The 13457-nt window shown below is 42.1% G+C and overlaps 1 protein-coding gene across 4 annotated transcripts in view; it reads right to left on the bottom strand.

The window, feature by feature from the left end:
- MCU (mitochondrial calcium uniporter) overlaps positions 1 to 13457 on the bottom strand; it is a 149774-nt gene that overhangs the window by 63121 nt on the left and 73196 nt on the right. The window lies entirely within an intron of this gene.

The following is a 13457-nucleotide window of genomic DNA, read 5'->3' as shown; positions in this document are numbered from 1 at the left end:
GTGAATAGACACAGGGTGGAGAAAAAGCCAAAGTGACTGGTCAGGGAGGTAGAAATTCCTTCACCATCCCTGAATAGAGAACTTGAATCCATAAAAGAAAGCAGAACATGCAGCTCCACAAGAACTCTCCAAGTGAAAAAGTATCAGTACTTGGCTTTCAGATTACCTAGAACATAGAAATATCACTACGTTCATGGACAACATTTAACTTATATCCATATTTCATTAGATAAACTCCTCAGTGGTCCTTCTGAGTATCTGAACCTCTTTGGAATATAGCCAGTATATTAGCCTTTTGCAAACACAAAAAAGAAGGCGTTAGCTATGGTGAATCCGATTAGTGGCCACCATTTTGGAAACAATCCAGTACATTGAGGCTTTCAGACAACTACACATTTCCTCCAAGGATGTGTCTATACTATAATTACACATCCATGCCTGGTCCGTGGCCAGCTGACTCAGGCTAAGGGGCTTGGGTTAAGGGGCTGGGTAATTATGGTGTAGATGTTTGGGCTCAGGCTGGAGCCTGGGCACTGGGACTCAACAAGGTGAGAGGGACCCAGAGGTCAGACTGTAGCCTGAGCCTCAACTAATACACCACAATTAAACAGCCCCTTTGCCGGAGCCTTGTGAGTCAGCTAGCACTGCAGGTGTCTAACTGCAGTGTTGACATACCCGAAGGGTCTATGCAAAGAAAAATACTTGCTAAAATTTTGCACCTAGCCCCTTTAGCTAGCTCTACTTTCTTTGCTTGACCATTCCCACAGTCCTCCACACAATGAAATTCAGCTAACCAGGATGAAATTTGAGAGGTGACTGACCAAACACATTGCTCAATGCTATCCAGCCCTATACATTGAGTTTGACAAGAGAAACCACAATCAGAGCCCACGTGGAAAATGCAAATCTCCATTGTTGTTTATTCTCATTCCATTGGAAGATATATAGACCTTACTAGTTCTGAATATTTGCAGAAAGGCGAACTGCTGTTATGACAGCTGCCTATGATAGTCAGCACTCACAAGCTAATCCTTGGACATCACATCCCAGTCTATGGTGAATGGAGGTGTTCTACATCAGCTGCAAAATCATCAACTCTTTATGACCTTTCAAATGACCTTTTTCTATGCTTGGAGAAAGGGGTGGCAAGGGTTTGAAAATGCTAACTCCTTGAAGCTTGTGCATAATTTATCCAGTTACTTACACCCAGCAGTTTTACTCTGCAGCAGTGTCCTAACGTACTGGCTTTCAGCTACCATAGAATCAGAACAGGAAGGGACCTCGAGAGGTCATCTAGTCCAGTCCCCTGCACTTAAGGCAGGACTAAGTATTATCTAGACCATCCCTGAGAAGTGTTCGTCCAAATTGCTCTTAAAAATTCCCAATGATAGAGATTCCACAACCTCCCTAGGCAATTTATTCCAGTGCTTAACTACTCGGACAGTTAGGAAGTTTTTCCTAATTTCCAACCTAAACATCTGCAGAGGCACATAGAGTTAAGTGTCCCACATCTACTCAGTGACATATGAAGGATTTAGGCAGCCCTTATATGTTCAGTTTTTAGAGTTAACTGATGAATTGGAATCCTTCGTGAGACAGCCAGAATGCCTGCTCCTTATTGATCAGTTTAACTGAGGGCTCGTTGCCAGGTACCAAAAGGAATATTCCAGAAAGTTGTATATGGCATTAGGCAAAACAAATTCACCCACAAAACTGAATATAGTACTTTTATTTTCAACACCATGATAAAATCAATCCATGCATTCAGTTATTTAATGTTGTCATGTTTGATATTACTGGCTTTAAGTTGTTGCTGACTGCTGGTTCCACACATACAACTTTAAAATATGCATGTTTTCCCAGAGACATCCAGTGCAGAGTGTGGGAGCTAGGAAGGGTGGGGCACAAGTTTTAGACCTTTCCCTGGCCATCTCATCTTATGCAGTCATAAGCCATTTGCATGCTATCTCTGCTTGGAATTTCATACTGTGATAATATACCATTCATTCCACTGGAGCATGACTTATTCGGCTAGAGTCCAAATGCCTCCCACCACAACTTTTAACAGCAACCTGAGTTTTCTTTTGGTGAAGAGGGCATGTTAACAGGAAAGAATTGCCAAAAGTCACAAGTTCCAACTCGGGCCTTTCGAAAACTTTCAATACTCCCAGACTTTTAGAGGATGGGGTTAAGCTAGCCAATTTCATAACCTTCTTCCCACCTATAGCACAAATGCTATTAAAAGAATTCTGACTACGCACATTTTGTCCAATATAGCCTCCAATAAATGGTAAGTAACATTTCTCCACATATTTTTGTAAACATTTGAGCTTTTCTGACGATCACTATTTTTGGTGACAGTTGCAACACCAGTTGACAGACAACTCAATGCAGCATGCTCTTACGATGATCATCCCAACCGTTGGGAATTCCTTCACAAGCCATGATTTGCCATAACTGACCGTCACTCTCAAAGAATTTGAGAAGAGTAGGAAAGTTTGATTATTTTCACTACAGACTGTGTAGAATATACAGCTCATACTAGGCTTTGCTGATCCATCCAAGCAAGGAGGAAAGCGAGGAGGTTCTACAGATGTTTTTTTTTTTTTTTTTCCCAGTGCAGTTATTTTCAATGGCCCCTTTTGATGAGAACTAACAATCCTTATTTTATATACAGGGAGAAAAACTGATTGATTCAGTTTGCATGAAACCCTTTCAATTAATTACTAGAAAACACTAAGCAAAATAATAAGTCTTGCTGCCCAGCCAGCTATCTTGGGATTCAGAAGTGAATGGTCACATACAGAAGTAGCATTGGATTCCAAGAGCATGTATTTGTCAGCATTGACTAATCTGAAAGCCACAACCTAGACAAACTCTTAACAATGCAAGGCCCATTTAGATAGTTAGTGTGGACAAAAGCAAGGTTAAATAATGACAGTTCAGTTACTCATAGGAGGACAGATTATATTATGAATATATTTCCTTTCCCTCCTTACCACTATAACAGCTTTTTGGAAGAGCTACTGTATTACAATAGTTGACTATGCGCTGAAAAGAACAGGAAAACAGAAAGACATCCTGGGACAAGTATGATCAGTTCCGTGCTCCTTGTATCATTTGGGAAGTTGTGCACACTGCTGAAACGCACTTACTCATAGTCACTGACAGAGCTTTTTACTAATAAGTGTGTTACCCTCTCAGGCCAGTAGGCTTTAGCAGACATTATCAGGAGATTTAACAGGCAATAGTTAGTTAGCATCTAAGCCTATAGCACCAAGCAGGCACTTTATTTATTTTTTATATATATATATATATATATACACACACACACACACAAAGCATGCAGTTTAAGCATTTCAGGTATAGTTCTATCCTACAAGGTTACTAAAAATGGCATTGTGGTGTTCCATATTAGTTGTCTCAGATGTCCATCTCATATTTGCTCAGTTTGTGAACATAAAATGTCTTCTGGCTCACAAACTAGCCCTGGGTTCCGAGTCAAGATTTTGGTGGGTTTTTTGTTTTAAAATCTCATGGATCACTACCAGATTATGCCCTCACTGAAATCTGTGCATCACCATTAGCCTTAAGTGAGTTTACACAGGAATCAAAAAGGGCATGATCTGAAGGAATGGGGTTTCATAGGTATACCTGAGCTGCTGAACATTTGGAGATGGTTTAACAAGGGGAGATCGGGCGGGTGGGGGGACAACCTGACTCACAAAGCTCAGGCTGAATTTGTAGACCTAGCAACTAGAAAAGATTTCTGTTTGCAGAGTAAGTCTGGTCTACACTACAAAATTTACTTCGGTATAAAATTTATGTTGCTCATGGGTGTGAATAATCCACACACCTGAGCAACAAAGTTATATTGACTTAAGCGCTGATGTAAACAGTGCTACGTTGGCAGGAGCTCTCCCACCGACATACCTACTGCTTCTCATGAAGGTGATGTTATTAAGCTGATGGAAGAGCTTTCTCCCATCAGCTTAGAGCAGGGGTGGGTAACCTATGGCCCGCAGGCCACATCTGGCCTGCTGCTTCATTTCATACAGCTCACAGCAAGGCTCTGCTCTACGGGCCGGAAGCCCCAGGCCTCAGCCACCCTGGCGGGGCTGGAGACTCAAGTGCTGACTTGCCCTGCTGCGGGGAGAAGCTAGGGTTGCCAGACCATTAAGTGTCCAGTCAGCTCCGTGCAGCTCCCAGAAGTAACCGGCACGTCCCTGTAGCCCCTAGGAGCAGGGGCAACCAGGGAAGCTCCATGCACTGCCCCTGCAGCTCCCATTGGCTGGGAACTGTGGCCAATGGGAGCTGGCGGTGGCTGCATGTGCAAGCAGTGCACACTGCCCTGAGCCCCCTGGCCCCTCCGCCTAGGGGCTGGACATGTCATTTGCTTCCAGGAGCAGTGCGGCAATAGCGCAGGCAGGAAGCCTGCCTTAGCCCTGCTGCACCGCCGACTGGGAGCTGCCTGAGGTAAGTGTTGCCCAGCCGGAGTCCGCACCCCCAACCCCCTGTCCCAGGTCGGAACCCCCCCTCCTCTCACACCCCAAACCCCTGCCCTGAGTCCGCTCCCGCAGTCCAAACCCCTCATCCCCAGCCCCACCCCAGAGTCCATACCCCCAGCCGGAGCTCTCACCCTCTCCTGCACTCCAACCCCTGCCCGGAGCCCCCTCCTGGACCCTGAACTCCTAATTTCTGGCCCCACCCCACAGCCTAAGGGAAGTCGAGTCTTCATGCCCCACCGCAGGACTGTTTTTGGTCCATGACCGATTTTTTCTGTGGGTCAACAGTCCGTGATAGAAAGAAGGTTCCACACCCCGGCTTAGAGCATCTCTACCAGAAGCACTGCAGCTGCGCTACTGTAAAAATTTGTAGTGCACATCTGCTCTAAATACACTTGATAAGAAAATCAGTCAGACACACTGACTATACCACTTTTACACTTTTTCAGTGTAGAACTAATACTTTAAGGCAGCATAAGTGCATTACTCTATGATCCCTCCCCTAGTCTACCCTCTGGTCCCCTGGTATTACTCCAATTTTTTTGGCAGTTTAATTCATTCTAAACCTTTAGATAGTCTGGAAGTGTTTTTTGCAGATGAAAATCATTGGTGGGGGGCAGGAGGGAAGGGGGCAATGGAGAGAGGACTGACTGCAAGGCTAGGAAATTACTATTTAATCTCTGCAATTTACCAGCACTGTAGCTTGGACAGTTGTGTTAGGAACGGACAATGATTTAATTAATACTTATTTTTCCTTCTCTTGCACCCCAACTCAGCTTTGACAGTTTTGCACAGAAAATGTTTGCTAATCTGGGTCATGATATTTTAATTACCAGTGTAACGGAGGAAAAACTATTTTGATCCACTCCTTTCACTCATAACTGTAGCATTGACAGTTTAGGCTGAAATTTTCTGTGTTTGGTCTCTTCTTGAAGGGGACGTTTTGAAAATCTGAGCAAAATCTCAGCTGAAAAATGGCTGAAGGAAAGGTTACACTCATGCTGCTATTCAAAAATATTTTTGCCACTCTTGTATAAGGATATTATGTAAAGACGGCTGATCATTTACAAATCTGTATGTGGCGTACCTAGCCCTCACTGAGTTATCTGACTGGTTTAAAAATGGATTTTGAATAAAAGGAATATTTAAATTGTTCACTGAATATGCATTTGAAAAATGAAAGCTTTCTCTGTAAGCTTAGACGCAGTGTGCATGTGTGGACAGTATGGGAAGTAAATACTTTTCATACCTGGTTAAATGCCTCTCATTCTCCTTCCCCCAAACAATCAACATTCTGGTACTGGAGTATTAAAATTTAATCGTTTTTAAAATTTGCTGATGGAAGCAAGCAAGCTCAGCCATCCATTTCTGCCTCCTTGTAACGTATATTTTTTAAACAGCTCAGCAGCAGAGGAACCAGTAAAGGCTTAGCTATTTAAACTACATGCATTCCATTGCACACTTTGGTGTGGTGGGGGATGGAGAATGGAGAGAACAGAGGCCAACTCCCTCTGCTCATTCTAAAGGTAGATTTAAAATGTTTTGCTTTTTTTTAAAAGGAAAGAAAAAAAATCACCCCGAGACAGTCTGATAGAGGATACAACGTTGTCGCTTTCAGTCAATATAGACAACAACCTTGCAGCAACAGCACCAAGGTTACTAGTGGAACTCTGGCAGTTGTACTGCCAGGGCTGTCCATGTCTGTTATTGTGGTTTGCTTTCTCAGGCGTCTGATGTATGCGGAAGGCAGGGAGATACTCTTGCTCGGTCATGAAATTCCCTCTGCTTACTCAACAAGCAAGGTTAGGGAAGAGCGTTATGTTGCTCATAATCCCAGCTCCCCCGACAATAGCAAGGTTCTAATACTATGCAGGTGTCAGTCAGGCTAAGTGACAAAATTAAGCTTTAAAATAAACTCATCATTAAATATTGTCCTCCTTTCTCTCCCCCCACCCTTCTTAAAAAGTGACTGGTAACTATCAGCTTTAGGAATTACCTTTGGTGCAGGGAACTCCCATACTATGCCCTAGAAACACAAGGCAGATCCGCAGTCTCATTTCCAGGATGCTGTCACATGCAGGTTTCCCCAGACACTTAGAAATTGAGTCTGTTCCTCCCCCTACATGCATGTCAGTCACCATTAAAATTTATACGCATACACGAATGCAACAAGGGGTTTTCCAGATGAGCACGGACATTTCAGAGATCTAATCTTTTAATTTAATCTTGCAATCACCTTCCATGGTTCTGTGTCTGAGCTTGTAAAATACAGGTTATTGGTAGGCATTAATTGCATTTACATCTCATCCTAGGGTGACCAGTCAGCAAGTGTGAAAAATCAGGACGGGAGTGGAAGGTAATAGGAGCCTATATAAGAAAAAGACCCAAAAATCGGGACTGTCCCTATAAAATCAGGACATCTGGTTACCCTATCTCAACCTCTTAAATTGCTCCACAGGAAACCAAATTTGAGCTCTTTATTTCTCCAAATATTCCAAAATAAGCCCCTCTCCCAAATAGTTTGAATACCAATTTTAGAAAATTAGAGCAGAAATGTTAACACTTTGATATCTTCCCCACCCTCCATTCCTCGTTTTATTCTTCTCCAGAAAGCATACACTTTTACTTAGATGTAAATCTGTTCAAGAATTGCATTAGATACTACAAGTTACTCCTGAAGGAGGTATTCTGCTTTCCAACTACGGCCAACAGATGCCAAACTACTGCTTCCAAACCAAATAGTTATGAAATAATGAAGCATGTTACAGAAGACAAAATTAGTCTGCTGCACAGACTGGTGCATTGATGGGTGCCATGTTCTCGCCACCCGTGACATTAAGCAGCAGAGTTAATTATGCAGAATAGCAAAAGAGATAATAATTGGATATTTACTTTCTGAGATAGTGAGTGCACTTAGCTTCTAGAATCAGGCTTCAAGAGCTAGGTTGTTCTTAACCTGATTTGGAAGTCATCATATGTAGGAAAGCAAATACTACAGATTTAACTTAGTTTTTGGAGCGCAACAGTAGCTTTCTACTGCAACAGTATAAAATAGGTGCCAAAAATCGTGCCAAAATGCCCGAAGAGATGGAAAGAATCATGCTCAGCCCTAGGTGAAGTATAGACAGCAAGAGCCCCTAAAATTGCTTCACTGTGAGTCTCTTATGTAGTAACCAATTATATACAGAAGAAATAAGATGAACAGACTTGCTTGTGTTGAATTCTTTTGAATTCTCTAAAGGTTTACACCAAAATGCATACTAAGAAGTTAGCTTTCAAAAAGGTTCAAAAAATTAATTCTGGTGCTTTTTGTCGACAAAGGTTTTACCAACAAAAATGCATTTTAGACATAGTGTCTGTTGTAGACAAGCCAGTGTGCTCACCCTCACATGACTTAGGAGCAGCTTTGCCTTATTCCTAATGAGCTCTGTCCAGAAAGATAGCTGTGATATGGAACCTTAGTTTATAATACATAGGAGGCTGAGAGGGAGAGAGATTATCCAAGTTCCCACCACAGCAGACCACCTCAAAGAAAAATGTTACGTATTTTAATCAAGACTGGAGGTGCAATGTCATACATTCAGACCCTGCGCTATTTCAGACAATAAAACCATCTGAAGACAGTCTCCAATGATACTCCTGAAACAAGAATGGTATACATGCAGCACTGCAGCAACTTCACTGAACCAAACCAGAGAGAGTATCTGAGATAGGAATTATATTGCAACAGCATAATACAGAAATTAATTTTCTGCATTAATCAACCTATTTCCTCTATTTAGCTGGAGGGGAAAAAAAACACACACACACAAAAAAAACCAGTCAATTGTTCAAATGTAAGACATTCATGACTCCCAGAGATGAGAGAAGGGAAGACATTGATCTGAAATGAAAATCGTGGTAAATCTGTCGATTCTTTTAGTTATTCTTGGACCCAATCATAATGCAGAAGCCATTGCCTAACACCACTGTTGGATGCTAAGAGACTATTAAAATTAAAAATGGAAAGCACAGATCTTGCTTAATTGGTTTGATAGATCTTTTACTGCATAGGAAATGTAGAGGCTAACATAAAACCTGGCTTGGAAAAAGTGGTGACAGGAACCGAGTGAGCTTCAATAGACAGGATGCAGAATTCATTCTTAACGATACTAGAGAATACTCAGTGCTCTCTCTGCAGAAGCGTAATGTGAATGGGGGGAAATGGGAGAGACCAAAGAAAAACAAAAGGATGCCCAAATGAATTGATATTCCATCTGTTATATTTTGAATTTACTGACAAGGCCGTACCCCCGGGGTAGACTTTCCCTCTTTCTCCAGAGGAAATGAAGGCGCTTGTGGTTTCCCCATCACAAACAAAGTCTCAAATTATCAAATTAAAAGTCAACCATCAATTTATACAACTAGGATACACTGGTGAGGTCCCCCCAGATCTCAGTTTCACTTTCTCCACTGGTTCATTAGAGTAATCTTCAGGGCACAACCTAAGGTATGAAGTACTTGTGGCACCTTAGAGACTAACCAGTTTATTTGAGCATAAGCTTTCGTGAGCTACAGCTCACTTCATGAAGCTGTCATGTCATGAAAGCTTATGCTCAAATAAACTGGCTAGTCTCTAAGGTGCCACAAGTACTCCTTTTCTTTTTGCAAATACAGACTAACACGGGTGTTACTCTGAAACCTAAGGTATGCTTCTCCTAGACCAGGGGTAGGCAACCTATGGCATGAGTGCCAAAGGCGGCACGTGAGCTGATCTTCAGTGGCACTCATGCTGCCCGGGTCCTGGCCATCGGTCCAGGGGGCTCTGCATTTTAGTTTAAATTAAGCTTCTTAAACATTTTAAAAACCTTATTTACTTTACATACAACCATAGTTTAGTTATATATTATAGACTTATAGAAAGAGACCTTCCAAAAAGTTAAAACGTATTACTGGCACGCGAAAACTTAAATTAGAATGAATAAATGAAGACTTGGCACACTACTTCTGAAAGGTTGCCGACACCTGTCCTAGACTTTTGCCTGAGGACAATTACAGATGGTGGTGGTGAAGCTGAATGGTGAATAAGTGTGTCAATGTGGCCCAGGAAGAGGCTGGCATATTGGGGAACCATTCTAGTACCCTGGTTATTCCCATGGTTTGGACAAAGTGTTTGCTGAAATGTAAGAGTGTTATGCGTGAGGATAAAAAGGACAAGTAAATACACCAAGAGAACCTGTTTCGATACAGAAATAAAACCCCTTCTGACCGCACACCCCTGCTTGTCACCTACCACCCCACAGTAAAACCCATTCAATGTATAAAGCAATTACAACCCATACTTGATAGGGACCACATCCTGAAAGAAACCTTTCCTGAACCCCCTCTTCTGGGCTTCAAACAACCCCCCAACCTCTCCAATCTCATCATCTGAAGCAAGGTCCACACATACCAGGACAAACCAACTCAAAGCAGTACCAGACCCTTCCACAACAAATGCAATAGCTGGAGACATATCTACATCACTACGAAGACCAAAGTGCCCCACAGCAGACCTTTCAAGAGCAATGGATCCTCCACATGCCTATCATAACATGTACACTAAGTGCCCCAATAGCAATCATGTGGATGAAACCAGACAATCACTACACTCCCTAATGAACGCTCACAGAAAAATAAAAACACACACCATATCACTTGCAGGAGAACTCTTTTCACAAAGTGATCACTCCATACAAGACCTCTCAGTCATCACCCTCAAAGGAAACCTTCACAGCACCTTCAAAAGAGGAGCCTGGGAGCTTAAATTCATAACTTTGCTACACACTAAAAATCATGGACTGAACAGAGAAATTGGATTTATGGCTCACTACTACACATACTTGGAAGGTTACACAGGGCTCTTCTTAAGAGGAGCTCCGCGTACGCTTGAAAGCATGTGTCTGTCTTTCACCAAAAGAAGTTGGTCCAGTAAAAGATATTTCTCCCCATCTTGTCTCTCTAATGAGGGAATATAAGCAGTTTAACTCTCAGTGCTCGTTACCCCCATTCCAGGAGGGGCATAGAACACTAAACATTTTAGAACTCAAAAAAAAATATGCACGTCAAACAAGAGAAGGGGAATACTGAAAACGTAGAATATATTCTCAAGCCATCTAATCCGACTACATGAGATGTCACTTACTCTTTCAAAAGAAGATTCAAGTCTGGCATATTAAGATGTCCTCGCCCTATTCAGCCACACTAGCATTGCAGATGTGTTTGGATGCAAAAAAACAAAAACAAAAAAACCCCCTTCTCTTTAAAGCAATCCTGTGTATACAGTGTGCTCCATTACAGGCAGAGCTGATAGCACAATTTACAGTTAAGGTTGTCCAACACTTCGCATTAAAACACATTTCCATGGCTTATAACTCTGTGAAACAACTGTTAAGGCTGAAATTTTCCACACCAGGCATCTTCCTCAGGCTGAATATTTTTGGCAAGTTTCAGAAAGAAAGGTTCAGCCATTTATGAGACGGACATTAGGTAAAAATAAATTTAACCTGTTTTAGAAAAGTTCTTACAGACCTTTAGTTAAGCTCTAACACCCTCCATACTTTGAAGCAAGGCCTTGAAATGGCACTCTAGTATCAAGGATGTGCCTTTTAAGATTCATTTGAAAATATATTCAATTTTTGGCCAAGTTTTGAGCCTCTGAAAAATACAGTTTGCAAATGATCAGTAGAGACTTGTTACAGACTGGCAGCTAAATTCTCAGAGATTCTGTCTGCACTGGGCATACTCATCCCATCAGCTCTTGTGTGTCAACTGGATTTGGCATGCACCAACTCCACAGAGACTGAGCATGCTCCATTTCAGAGCTACAGAAGCACAGCAGGACTTTCTCTTCAATTGTTGCTCCCTACTCCTGCTGGGGGCTCCTGTGGCACCAAACACTGGAACTATGAGCAGGCAGTTTCTCCTGCACTCTCAATGCTCCCCCTGCGGGCACCCTTGCAAGGTACAGAAGGAAGCAGGAGCAGCTATATTGGAATGCAGAGGAATGAGAAATGGGGTAGAAGACAAGGTGGACTGTGGGAGTCAAAGGTTCAGTGGAAGCAGAAATGGAAAGGTACAGAGAGGGAGGAGCTGGATATATGAAGGAGCTGGGACGTGGCAGGGACTGGAGAAGCAACAGAAGGGGACAGAGACAGGTTGGGACACAGGGGGAAAAAGGGTCCAACCACCACTGAAGCATAGTCCTCTCCAGCAAATTTAGCAGGGAGACCTCAAGTCTCTATATTCCTCCGTCATCAATAAATAGCTCTGAAACCCATCTGCAAAATGTGTATGTCATCCTCATCTCCCGCCCACCCGCAATGACTAATTCAAAGGGTAACACCCTTCTCCTTCTCCATTTACTTGGCTAACTCCAGTGGTAGAGATCTGTGCTGTGGATCTAAAGGTTTAAATGCAAGTTGCTGGCCACTACTCTTTCACAACTTGGAATTTGTTTCAGTGTCTTAAAAATTAGGAGATTATATAAAAAAAGCCTCCACTGAAAGTATGTTCAGGCTGCAAAGTCAAGCACTCAAAAATTAGGAAATGCCAGAACAAAGGTTGCCTGTGCAACCTGTCTCCTTTGTGCATATACCTTACGATACAGTCTTTAATTACATGGTCACATTTTTTCCCCACAGGATTCTGCCTCACTCAGTGCACAGGATGGATAGTGCTCTGAATCAGGTTTGTGTAGTGAACGAGGCCATTGTCTGTAGGACTCCTGCTTAATTTGTTGCATAAATTGGCAAGTGTGTAGGAAATGAGTCAGGGTATTACAGGAAAAGCAATAGTCTCCTGGTTTAGGCAACTAAATGCCACCCTGCATGACTGGATTGCATCACTGCCTCTGCCAGAGTTCATATATGGTGTGACAAGTCACACCAAAAATTTCATAGTGAGCTACTAGTTTTTTCCTTTTCTGGGTGAATAGTCTGAGACTTCCGAGGCCAAATTTTCAGAAGATCCAAGTCTTCACAACTGGAGCTGTGCTTTGAACACATCTAGTACTATAAAAAAGGTTAAGTATTCTAAAAAAAATTAAGTGCTAGGTGTCTCAAGTTGAGCACCCAAAATTAGGGGATCCTTTGGTGGACCCTCTGTCTCAATTTCCTAACTGTAAAACTGGGATAATACCACCACTTATTTCCACATGGGTACTGTGAAGATAAATTCACTTTTGTTTGTAAAACTCACATATTATGGTAAAAACACCGTAGAAACACCCAGGAGGAAATCGTTTCATATTGAGTGCAGTGTTTGGATGGTGTGTATTAATTATATATTTAACAGAGGATTAAAAGAAATATTGAATAACTATCCATTCACTGAATGAGATGGGGTTTTGTGGAGAAAATGGCATTTCATCATATCCTTAGAGACTATCACAATGTATGTATACAAGAGGGCCTGAAGGGCTAAAATCCACATGCTGTTTATGTTACAACCTGATATATAGACTGTGTCAGCTCTTTTTACAGGCCCAAAATCCAGAGTTTGGTCAAGAAGACAGAGGCCTAGCAAGTAGTGAACAATATTAGCTAAGAAGCAGAACAAACAAAGGACAACCTTACTTTTTGCTCAGGTAAGCTTGGTCAGCAAGAAGCCAGATGGAAATTATCACTGGGGGCTTTATCTCAAAGTTGATAACAGACCATGGGAATGAAAGGGGCCCTGTTTCTTCTGTAGAAGAGGTGCCTTCCTACACACCAGCCTTGAGTTTATGGAAGAGGTTCAAACATATCAGTATTAGATATGATATCCTCCCTCTCACAGATGTGCACCTCTCCTCCTAGCCATTGCCAGTACCTGCCTTAGAAACACAAATGAATAATTAAAACACAACCTTTATTGCTATATACTTTTCATTTGTTGTTTTGCTTTAACTCCTAGGTGTGTACCTGTTGGACAATCAAGGAAACTACTTTATTA

Source organism: Lepidochelys kempii, chromosome 7 (genome assembly GCF_965140285.1).
Source record: "Lepidochelys kempii isolate rLepKem1 chromosome 7, rLepKem1.hap1, whole genome shotgun sequence".
NCBI classification, from domain to species: domain Eukaryota; kingdom Metazoa; phylum Chordata; order Testudines; family Cheloniidae; genus Lepidochelys; species Lepidochelys kempii.
This window is presented reverse-complemented; position numbering and strand designations above follow the sequence as displayed.